Here is a 12,984-nt window from a genome sequence, read left to right as displayed (position 1 = left end):
CTGCAGTTATCACACTCAAATAATTTTACATTACATAATCATAAAATCAGTCTTGCAACTTAAAGTGATGAGTTGACTGGATGACTGAACTGAGACCTGGCACTGCTTTGCTGGTGACATAATAGGATACGTGACTTTATACATGATCAGTGTCAGTCATGAAAAGAAATGTTATTATGTACGTTTGTGTTTGACAGGTCAAACTATCTGCTAGAAAGGTCCGTTCACTCCACTTTTTGAAGGAATTCTGTAGAAAGGTTATGAATGTAGCTGTTGCTTTTTAGAAAAACCAAAATGTTAATCCACTATTTATCTGTCTAATACCTAAATTATTGTCTCATGATTGTCCTTGATTAACTCAAGCAACTTAAAAAGACATCACTTGTTTAAGTGCAAATGAATAACTGAAAAACAACTCAGTTTGATCACTAAATGAAGCTGCTGTTAAGAAAATAGGGTGTCTCCCCACTAGGCCAGCCTCCAACCTGCAGTTGGACAGCTCATAACTTAAAATACTACAGTGACAGTGACAGTAGAGCAGAAAACAATAATTTAATATATGCTTTCTTGCACTTGTTGGATTTCGCAAGTCAAAAAATAATCCTCAAGATCTGCCAGTAGAGGGAGCCGCTGGAACATATGTACAGGACTGAATGTGCTTTCCATCAGTCTAACTGGGTCTTCACTATGAGCATGTCTGCACTGAGGTGAAGGCATGTCTGGTAGCGAAATGGAAAGGGTTTTATTACTTAAGTGCCTGAGATAAATCTAAGGGATACTCCCACTGCAATACATTAATGAATAATTTGTGCTTTATTTTCTTTATTTCAAATCCGTGGGGAAAACGTACTGTAGATGTTTTATTCATCAATGAAAAACAAATGCCTTTGGGATTTTTGTGTATTTACAGACAGAATGTACACTTCTGAAGTTACTTTTTGTAACAACTAAGAAGAGTGATGATGGATGAAATTGTTTATTGACAGTATAGTAAACTATGTACACAGCTCTCATGAATTTAATCAACATCACCACCAAACTGTTTTGTACTGTCTGAAATTTATCACTCACTGCACTTTGAAAGAGAAGGGGGAAAAACACAGAAGCTTCAATTTATGAGCTTCAATATCACTAAAGACACTACAATTAAAATCAGTATCTTTTTATTTCAGACCATTGACATCAAAATAGGTCTGACGACTTTCTCGACAATGTTTCTAGCACTGGCTGCTGCACCTGTTGTGTTCTCTGACGATTCTTTTCCCTCTGGAAACACTCTCAAGCAACATATGAATGAAACCACAATGTTATCATGTGATTTGGAAACGTTAACTGCATGCAAAACAGCTTGCTCACCAGGACATGGGTGTAATAACTGCCAAAGCTGTCTGTCTGCCTCTATAGATGTACCTCATCCTGTGGGCTCAGTGAGTCACGTTGCACCAGTGGCACCACAGCTCCTCACTGTCCTGGTTTCATTCTGTCGAATAATTATATAATTTCAAACTGGAACAGCAGGGTGACCTCCAGCAACTAGTTTAGGGAGAAAGAAAGATAAGAAAAGGGATGGGAGAGAGAAAGAGGATGAGCGAGAACCACAACAGAAATAGCATAGTTGTCCTTGGGAGATGACTCAAAAAAGTGTTAGAGGATATAAATATCTTTTAGTAGGTCACACTGACCGGACTTTAACCCGTTGATACTGGTGGCTGTTGACAGCAGCTTACCAAACTTTCTTCTTTTTTGGTCAAATACAGCTTCAGATGGCTTTGGAAGTCAAGGGACAAACATGATTTTTTTTGTTAAGACTTGCATATTTACCATGTGTTGCTGGGCAAACACAGACCTGCTGTTTTATGATATTTATAGAGCAGACGCAGACAGATTGAGTTGACTCTGGAGTTAGAATAGACTCTGAATCTTTAAGTCAGCCAGCCTGTCACTTCAGATCAGTTCAGTCATCAACATCTCTGTGATTGAAAGAAAAGAGATGGGAGTCGTCTCGCTTCTCTCCATTCAACAGCTTCGATTCTATTCTCTACATATTATGACCTGCTCAGGGAAACTTTTACCACTTTTTTTTGTGGATTCCTTTGTCCACATTGGTTGATTCATGACATGTATTGACTATTTTTCTAAATAAGCAAATGCTGAACAGTACCAAAGCTGATAACACATCACATACAATAACAAACGCAATAAATTAAGTTTTTCTTTGAGACAAATGAGAGGTGAAGCTTATCAGTAACAAAGAAACATTTCCATGCCTGCCCAAATTTGGAAGAAGAATTGCTATCAGAGCATCGGACGTGTTGCTAATAAGGAAACAAACCCAGCAAGGCAGCCTTATAGGGAGGAAGTACATCTGCTGAAATAAAGTAGCATGTAAGGATGAATTATATTCCCTGAAACACAGTTTAGACCAGGGCTGACCAAAGTGGGGCCTGTGGGCCAAGGCTGGTCCCCTATAAGGTTAAATTTGAACTGCCAGATGTTTCTAGAAATTGAAAACTTATATTTAAGCAGTTTTATCTTTTGTGATGTAAAAATGCTCTTTAAACCTATGATCTCTGCAATAGAAATGGTTTGCCAGCTTGGGTATTTTTGGCTTATTGTGATGTAATCTCTTGGAATATCTTAAAAAACTTTGTATCCCTAAGATCTGCACAATCTCAGCTAAAAGATTATGTATGTCAGTAGATCATAATACTTAATACAAGTATTTAAATTGTGTCATAAAATTGGACATGCATTTTCAAATACTTAAACCACACAAAAAAACATTGATCCAAACATGAACAAAATTTCTCAAACACTTAAGTTAAAGTGTTAAAATAAGTTTTTTGATATGTACATGTTTTTTTTTTTTAGTGCTATGAAGTTGTAACTGTAAAAGCTGTAGAGAAGGAACGTAATGTAATTGTATGTTAGTGGCTGTGTTAAGCATGAGATTGTACCACCTATTTACATTTTAACACTTATTTCTGGTCATTGGAAATGTTTTTATTGAAATAACACAGTTGACAAAATGCTGCATGTATCAGCTCAAGGTTATTTGTTTACTCTGCTGCTCCTGGTCAAAGAAACCTAAAACTTCTTTCAGCTTGTGTCTGTCCCTGCCTCAGACACTTTATTTAAGGTCAGCACAGAGACCCCCGTCCCATTATCCGGGATTGGAGTCATGTGATTCAGCTTTAAGGTTGGGAATATCAGTCACACATTGTGCTGGGAAAAACAGAATAGAGATCATGTCTACCCAGCTGTGAAGCCACACGGTCACACCAACTTTGCCAAACACAAGCCCCCACAACTCCACCCTGGTCACTGCACGCACTGACGGTGACCCCACCCACCCAGGTCCCGTCTATAGAGAGCAGACAGAGGGGGGGTTTAGCTCAAACTGCTGCAATCTGCAGAAAGCAATGTGCTGGACACACTCTGGCAGCCAGTGGCAGCCTTATATCCTGCACTCAGCTCTTTCCCTTTGTCACAGTGGATTGTGGATGAGCTCTCTGCTGGGGTGTGGGTCTGTGAGCATGGGTGGGGACAGGGGCCGGGGGCGTAAACAGGTTCTGTGTGAATGTGTGTGTGTCTGACTGTGTGTGTGTGTTATCAATGCTGACACACATATGTACAGCTCAAATGAGTGATTTTTGAAGCCCCGGAGCAGCGTCTGGACAGTGAGACTGGTGGGTCCAACCCTTTGGGAGGTAAAATGTAAATCCACCTGACTCGAGTTGTTCCAGTTTTAAAAGGAAAGGTTGACCAAGACAAATATAAGTCAGTGTGCAGCCTTTTGAGGAGTATATCTTTTAATTTGCTCAGATGATAATAACAGCCGAAAGGGGCGTCATGGTTATGAGGCTGTCAATAAAACACTTTTACATAAAATGATTAGACAAATAAATAAAATAGTATAGTATGCAAAAATATATGTAAAAAATTAAAGTGTATACATAGGTACCAGCAACAAACTATAATATAAAGCTGAGTATTGTCAGCATAGCAATACAATGTGTTTATGCTTACATATAGTGATAGTTATCTTTCACCTTTTGAGTGTGTTCAATGTTTGGATTTAAAGGAGCAATTTGTTAGATTTGGCCAGAGTTATTGTTTAAAAAACATTATCATAACAATATTATGTCAAACACGTCTATGTGTTGTGTTGCAGAGATGTCTACTGAAGTTAGCATGCAAGAGGCGACAGTCTGACAGCCCCCGTACTTTGAGCTGCCAGATATATGCCAACTATTGGCATAATAAATGAACAAAGTAAATGAACAAAATGTCAAAAAATGAAATACTATAACTTAGATTTTCCTTACTAAACAGAAAAATACAACCTTTCACCTTCTGAATTCAAGTTTCTCTCTTTTACTGAACTAAGATGGGCTTAATTACCTCATTAATTATCCACAAAAGACACTTCATTCAAACTCAACATACACTAAATAAAACTCATTATCATTCTCTTGGTTTGTCTTTTCATAATAACCTCCGTTTTCACCCGCTGCTGATGCTCAACTCTCTGTCGCTTCTCTCCTGCTGCACGCCTCTTCGTCCCTGCCTGCCATGTCTTGTCATCCCCGGACTCATAGTATTGGTCAGAGCTTCTGTAAATCACCTCCATACTGTATCCCATGTTGTCAAACTGACCTCTATTGTTCTTGGAGGCTGTGTCAAGTCCCAGTTGGGTGTTCAGTCGTGTACACTCTCACATCTGGCGGCTGAATCCAGTTGAGATGGGCCCTGTCGCCTGTGGTGACTCCCCCTGTGATCTGAGGTCCCGGTCCAGACAAACTCTAGTGCAACTGGCTCCACGGCTGACTGAACCATGACCCAATTAGCTAATGATAGCTAGCTACAGCCAAGGATAGCTAGCAAAGAACAGGAGTTGTCATCTACTCTGGTGATATGCTTCCCCCCTTTGCTTTGGAAGCTACCTTCAAATTCTGGCCATATTCTACAAATTACGCCTTTAAAATGGTTTTATCTTATGTGGAAGGGTCATGTCCGTGAATACAATGATAGAGTGTTGAAAGGTGGCATTTGTGTGACGGCTAAGGTGGCTGCTAAAAATGCGCAAAAACAGTTCTGCTTATGTAGAGACATGGTGAACTTCTTGGAAAAGGGCCTGCTCACTCTGTCGATATAAAAGGCTCATTCTAAGGCAACGAGAACACAGCAATTCTTAGTTTCAAGTGATTATACGCTGATGAAGAATTAAACTTTGAATATTATATTACATTTTTGCCAGTAGATACCCCTAACCCTACACACTGGACCTTTAATACATACTGGTGTGCTAATTGCTTTGCATTGTATGACAAATCATGTCAACAGTGTCCTATAAAATAAAAACCAAAAACTTGCTGTTCTAGACATGGATGCAATGATGAGTATGATCTGTGCATGTTTGGAGAACCCGGGGAAGTTTGAGAAATATCATGGTGTTACAAACACCCTGGATACTGAGATCGTCCCAAAGTCTGACCATTAGGAGAAGCATCACATCCTTATTTTGGGGGGATTCATGCTTTACACCAACTAACCTTTGTTTGACGTGCTGAACCAACGTTACTTTATTTCCATCACATGTAGGATGCATATGTGATGGAAATAACACCGGCCTGTTTGCTGGCCACGTCTGGCCCTTGTATCTGAAACACAAGAACATTAGTCTAACATCCGATTAACAACTCTACATCAGAGACACGGCCTCATTTTATTTAGATGATGTTATCAGGCTTATACAATATGTTTTCTTTTATAAATCATGTTGATATGGCTCAAATAACGACTTAAATCCAAACAAAAATCAGTGTGTTTCAGTCCAAAACCACGACTTTGACTAAGTGTTCTCTATCAGGCACAAAGTCTCCTTTTAAACCAATCAAAACTTCCCTCACCTTAGTTCAACTGTCTATTGACCCACACTGACATATCTGAGCTCTGACAAATTTACTCAAATATGTTGATAGTGCAAATCAGTTGCAGCCACTGGTGCTTTGGCTGCAGTTGAAAATATCCGGCCCACTCAGAAAGCTTCAACTACAATAACACATTCACAGCAAAAATGCTAAATACTAGAACCTCACTAACAACACAGCAGAGCTTTTTCATTACCACTAACTGCCTATAATGAGTAGCATGCTATTTTCCAAACTGCTCAGCCCTCCCTACGAGACCCATCATCCCATAAAGCCCTCACCACTACCACTTTGTTGGTTCAGCTACACCCATACTCACATATACACACCCTATGGAGAGACAGACACAGTGCAGATGGGGAACACAAAACAAAAATAATTTAGGTGTTGGAGTTCGGGTGCCTTCCTCTGTGCCTGTTCGGAGGCCACCAACATGACCGAGGCTGGATCTTTTCTAACTGAACCATCAAATCTCTGCCTACATTATATCTCTTGCAAGAAGAACACCCAAGGCACAACACTTATCCTGCTCCTGAAGGTCTCTTGCAGGAGGATCTTTCCTGGGCTTTATGAATAACCTAGATCTTGATGTCACACCAGCCAGGTGCTGCATAGTGTCTCAGGAATAATTTAGTACAAAGGCAGGTCTCAGAGATAAAATGCTGAAACAGATGGATGAAAACCTGAAAGAACAGGACATCAAGATTTTGGTGTTTATGAGTTCTCTGTTTCTAGATTTTATTTTATTTTTTTCAATAATCAGCACTGTCATGGGCGAGACGTTGACAAAGACACTGATGATGTGAATCCAAGAAGACGTCATCCTATATCGATTCCTTTTTTTAGTAAATCCTCACCAGCCACAAAGAGGAGAATGTGATGCCTGAAGGTGATGCATTCAATGTCACTTTCCTCTGCTTTCATTAGTGGAAATTCTCCATTAAGCTCATTCACTGATTGCAAGGCTGGATGTCATTTTCCAAACAGCTTTCTTGAAACACACAACTGAATGGCGTGTATATGTGGAGGCTTCCAGTTTTAGCACCAGGGACAGCACCAGATACAGAGACAGAGCATCTTCTTCTCCTCTCTCGCTGTTGTGCAGTTATTGTGGAGAATACTGAAAATGTGCACGGTGTTTCCCATGTGACTGTGAAGGGTCAGCACCCACCCACCCACCCACACATACACACCCACCACCATTCACCACCCACACCCCCCCACGCATACGTCCACTTTTTCCTTTCTTCTCCCTGTTGAACGGGGAGTACAGGGAGCGGGAGCGAGTGAGGTACTGACGGCCCTTCGGATGCTCGGCCGCGGGGGGGAAGAAGCTGCTGCGGATATCCGTCTCATACCTGCCTGAAAACGGGCTCTTTTCGTCGCTGTTTTTTTCTTCTTCTTCCCCGCTGACCGTTTTGTGTGAAAGCTAGACAGAAAAAAAAAGAGCCTGGTTTGGTTTCATAACGCGCTGCACCGGTAGCAGCGCGGAGGGAAAGGTCTTTTTTTTTTTGCGAGGATGCGGATTTAACGGAAAGACGTGATCGGTGTCACCTGGGATTTTTAACCGTTAACATTCGAATTAGCTTAGTCGCACGCGCCTGTAGCAGAGGGAGACCTCGTTCATGTCTGCTGAAACATCGCTCATAGTGACGCGGTAGCAATAATATCGACAGCCTCTGTAACAGAAGACGAAATAAGGGGTAAGATTGTTTTTTTTTTCTTCTTGTCTTTTTATTCTCCACCACCAGCAGACTGCCCACCAATAACAAAGCTAACGAGAGAGGGGAGTCCGTGATGTTCAGGTGACTGCTGCTAGCTTGCCACTGCTATTAGTTAGCTGGTCCAAACAGATAACGTTATTCAGTCGTAGCTAATGCCATTTTTGAAACTCTGAAAGAGATGCTAGTTGAATTGGACCCATCTTCAATTGTGTTGTGTTAGCTGCCTGGTTGAGAAGTGTGCACGACTGCAACGCCTTAGTTATTGGGAACCATCTCTCTGTATGTCTGTGTCTGTCTTCTTGCCTTTGTTTGAATCGATGTCAAACGCAGCCACATTTTATCTGCGTGTTCAGAACGAGCAGCCTGTGGATCTTTGATTCAGCATCAGCTTTCAACTAAACCGACCGAGCATCGTTGCCTTGTCTGCCAGCCAGGTTATTATTTGTCTCACTCACCAAGATGTGGTATAGTGCTTGCATCTGTTAAAGCTGCAGTGTTTTTTTCCCCTTCTTTTCTCGACATTGTGGGCTGTGTGGTTATGTTATGATAGGACTGAGATTTACACTGCGTGCCTGGCCTAGACTGTGAGTCATAGCAGGGATGCATCAGGTAAAAGTATTTTAATGTGTGGGCTTTTTTTCATTGAAAAGAAAAGTCAGTGACAAGACAAGTTGTTTTGGAAAGTGTGAGTTTGCTACACGCCCCTCAAGCATTTTAAGACAATACCCCAATTTTGCAGCTATTGAGAGCTGACATTTGCCGGCTACCACGTGTGGATCCATGTTTTATGGCCCGGAGAAATCAGCCCATTGAACAATTGTTATGTGACAGGACAGAAAAACACATGGGCGTGCATTATAATGAGGGAACTTTTAAATCATCATTCATAATGAGCAGTTTAAAATTCTGCGTTTTATGCACTTGATTGAGAGTAGATTTTGTTGATTAAGGGCTATATATTTAGGATGGCTGATTTTATGTTTAATGATTTTCTGAAATAAAATGGAGAAATCATAGTGTTGAAAGGAAGGTTTATTAGGGCAAAACTGTACAGTGGTAGAGGTATGGCACTGGCTGTCGCCAAGTGGGAAGCCCCTCTTACATCACGCGAAAGGTTGAGTGTCTTGTACCAACAAAAAACATCTACACAGATGGGATTCAGCTGCTGTTTTTGGCTAGAACACCTAACAGCTGGACAGGAAATGGTTAGGTGTTTTTCAAGGACACTTTGGTAAGAGCCATGACTGTTTTGTGGAATCAAACCAATGGCCTCTGTATTACAGGATGGCCATCACTATCCTATGTCAGTGGTTCTCAATACTACACATCTCAGGTTTTCAGCCCTCTTTATATTCAGTGACTTATTTACACATTGATTGCAAGCTGAAAGCAATAATTTACAGCCGTCTAGGGATGGGATAGAAAACAAGGAGTTCATTCTGTCACACTTAAAATGCCTCCTCCTTCTACACCTACCTCCTCCATTCCTTTTGGCAAGTAAACTTGTTTATATGGAAGACTAGATTTGACAAAATTATAAAAAATGAGTTGTTTTCTTAATATAAATACACAGCTAACTTAAGTAGATAACTACAAACGCAATAGTATAAATTATTAGGTCGTAATTATTTAATGTTTACCCATTTCTGTTGCTATCCTTTATTTTTTTGTATACATTTTTAATGACTTCTGCCTCACAGTTTTCCACTTGAAACCTTTTTATTTCCAACTTAGGGTTTGTCTAATACTCTTCTCATTTATTTCATTGTAATTGAGCAGGGAGATGTACTGTATACACTGATATGAAACAACATATCGCCTGGGATATTAGCAAGTCGCTATGTTGTGATATTCTGTTGCTCAGATGTTTTCTTTTTCTGATGTATTACAGCCTAAACAGTGACATAATTTCTCTAAAGTTATGCTTGATTAAAAAATGAATGCCTCCAACTTCATGGTCATCATATCCACGCATCATTTGCATGTAGTTTGGACTGAATTTTCTATTAAAACACCAAAAGCCATACATACATAATATTGTCACAGTATTCATATGGAGGTACTAAGTTAAAAGTTTATGTAGAATTTTTCCAGTTATTTTTCCAGTTATCATCCATCCATACTGGTGTTCTTTGAAGTAGATGCCAGTGTATGTATATGTAAACTTGAATTTCCAGTAGATTGAAAGAATTCATAACTAATCTATCTGGTTACTTTCAAGACAACCAATGAATAATTCTCTATTAATTTTTGTCTTATTAAATACATTTACACACAATTCCCCACAGAGATGTCAGGCCTCGTTTCAGTAAGGGTGGAATTGTACCACCAGAGGGCGACATGATGACTTCGCTCTTCCCATTCACCTTGTTGAAATGATGCACATGGAGCATTGTCTGCAGGCAGTAAGCATTATGTGTAAGGTTGAGGCAAGCCACATACAGTATGCTTAATAATTAACAACATCCCTTTGGAGCTGAGGCTGAAATCGAGCCGCAGAGGCCTGCTGTGAAATGACTAAATGCCAAATGGGGGGAAGTACAAGGAAAATAACATGGCATAATTGTTCATCAAAACATCAAGTGTACTGGGAATAATTTATCAGTCATTGTGCAGTTCTTGTGGTTATTTGTCTCATTGTTGCCTTTCCAGGCTTCTCCTGCAAACATGAGTAGCCTTCCTTCAGATTTTTAAGGACTAACTGCCTAACACACAAACATGAAACCCAATCTGACTGGAATAGTCCAAATGCATTTAAAGTCTGTATTCCACAAACCTGCAGAGAATATCTGCAGATTTATCAAATATATCCATATTAAAAACTAATGGCGCCATCCATGGAAGTGAGTCAGGTTCTAAAAAGTTTAGAAAGGGTCTTTTTTTCATATTTATTCATTGCAGCTTACAAGATGAACACTTACTTGCAGGATGGACGTTGTGTGTTGTGTGTGTTGTGATAAAAGTTGTCTTTATTTTATGTTATTAGAAAATGTACAGTGTCTAGTTAACCCAAATAATACTGCATACTGTTCCCAGGAAGAACATTTACCAAAACAGACTAAATTAAATGTTCATCCTTTTATTTGTCTGTATGTGTTTTCTGAGAATGCATGGCTCAAATAATCCTCGTGAGATCATACCTCATTTAAGTGTGCATGGCCACACTGTAGAGCCCTTTTGATGTGAGACCGACGGGTCGTGGTGATGGATGGATGAGATATGGCTGTTAGCTGGCTGGATGGCTGGCTGGCTAGATGAACAGCATTCAACAATGGAATGGGTCTGTGTGAATGTGGGCCCCCCATAGTGCTGATTCTCAAAATCCCTCTCGAACAAGCTTTTTTTTCAGTTCCTGCCATTCACACTGTCATTGTGCTGCAGTGAACCATATCACTAACTCAGTGTGCGCCTTGTATAACTAGTGCTGCTTACATGTGTGCAATTCTTCATTTGAGATTGAATTTTTTAGGTCTGTATTACAGCATCTCAAGTATTGGTAGTTATCGTGGGTGTTTTTCCACATGTATTTATCCACACATGCAGTTGTCTTAGATGTAAACCCCTGAAAGCAATGCTGCTGGCACGTGGCCAGAAAGTGACATTGACGATGACTTGAGGTCAAAATGTTTGTTTTTAAATTTGCTTTCTTAAAAATAGATAATTGAAGTTGTATTTTGCACTTGGCAGTCATACTTAACTATGTGACGGCTCTAACAATTTGGCTCAATTTACATGTATAAAAATGTTTTGGTTTTTTTTATTGCCCATATGTGATCAAATTGTAATGTGACATGAAAATTGAGACCTCCCCCATCTTTCTCCTATACAAGCCTATGGACAATTTGTTTAAGTTGTTTAATGCTGCGGGACTTTTCTGTGATGGTCCAAAGGATGTGACTTTGTGCACGTTCTTGAGTGCCTCATCTCAGTACCTCTCTCGCTCTGCTAACAGAGAGCAACACTAGCTAACGTTAGTTTAAAAATGAGTCTGCTTACATAAATTAACGACTGACTTTCAATACAACACAGAAGTTCCACTGAGCGCCTTTGATTGTTGAGCAAAAGCTACACACAGCATTTTGGGGAAAAAATGCACATAAAATGATTTTAAAATGTATGTAGAACTTGTTCCTCTTGTAGGACCAGAAAATCCTACAACCCTTATGGGCTCATGAAATATTTTTTTCACAAGTTAGATCAATTTAGGTTTTTAGGGTAAGGCTAATGCTGTTTTAACTCTGCTCATGAAAAGTTGACATTCTGGAGATACATTAGAGGTTTTCACTCATTAGAACATAGACTACCAGTTTATTTTCAGAATTAGGTCATCAGCATGAATATTACAGCATCTTTAAAATGAAGCGATGTTTCTTACATCTATAATTAAACAGTAGCCAATGAGTAAAGTTGATCATAAAGTATTTTAGTGCTGTAATAGCATTTATATTCCAAAGAGAAACATAGTTGGCATGCAGTTTTGTGCCCATACTGAATGCTTTAATTCACTTGTATACAGCTTTCACTTATAATTATTTTCCAATCCCCTGTATAGAATATACTTTATAGCATGGCTGTTGCAGTGGTCTGCACAAACCTCAAATTGCACTCATATTTGTCTATACTGACTGAAATAAATTATATTCATATTAATGTTAATTCAAACCCTCATATTCTGCCAACATAAAATGAGTTTGCTAATATTCATTTGAAAATACTGGAACTACTCGCCATGTCTGGTATGAGTCGGACCTCAATTTAATCTACAAACTACTACTACTACTACATTATAAATGCTACAAAACCACTGGAGGGTTACAGTATAACTGTAGTACACTGTGTAACACACACATTTGGAATCCCAAACACAACCAAATGCTTGATAGTTCAGGAGGAGGGCAGCCTACTCATCTCCTCTATTTTTAATAATGACAGAAAAGTAGAGAGGGTGAAAGAATAAGGGCATTACAAGGACACACGTGGCAGCAGCCAGGAGCTGCCACAAATCCATCTGGAAAACATGCTTGGTTTTTCATATTTTCTACATACAGTATGGTACCTCATGTGCTTTTAAAGGTCTATTTACAGTATGCTCTTAAAAATCGACGCTTTATAAAGATTAGGTCATTTGAAGGACTTTGTTTTACACTCGGCGCCTCTTGCGGGGGCAGACTTTTCATGCAGAGGCAGAAATTCTGAACAGTTGTTGCACTTGTGCTTCACAGGATCACAAAATGTTGCACACCCCCTCAGGAATCTGAGAGTGCAATATCTCACTGCCAATTCAATATAGAGATGCCAAGCAGTTCTGCATCATTTCTGATTTCTGG

General features: G+C 39.7%; 1 protein-coding gene across 3 annotated transcripts in view; it reads left to right on the top strand.

Moving 5' to 3' along the window:
* Nucleotides 1-7,201: 7,201 nt before the first annotated feature.
* Nucleotides 7,202-12,984, top strand: part of sptbn2 (spectrin, beta, non-erythrocytic 2) — a 53,840-nt gene continuing 48,057 nt past the window's right edge. The window contains exon 1 of one of the 3 annotated variants that reach the window (XM_073479127.1): nucleotides 7,202-7,636. The gene's annotated coding sequence lies outside the window, so the exon portion shown is untranslated. The remainder of the gene's footprint in view (nucleotides 7,637-12,984) is intronic. The other 2 variants (XM_073479125.1, XM_073479124.1) reach the window with 2 other exon arrangements.

The sequence above is a fragment of the Pagrus major genome, chromosome 13 (genome assembly GCF_040436345.1).
Source record: "Pagrus major chromosome 13, Pma_NU_1.0".
Lineage (NCBI taxonomy): Eukaryota > Metazoa > Chordata > Actinopteri > Spariformes > Sparidae > Pagrus > Pagrus major.
The sequence above is the reverse complement of the archived record's forward strand: the minus strand, read 5'-3'. Positions and strand labels throughout refer to the sequence as shown.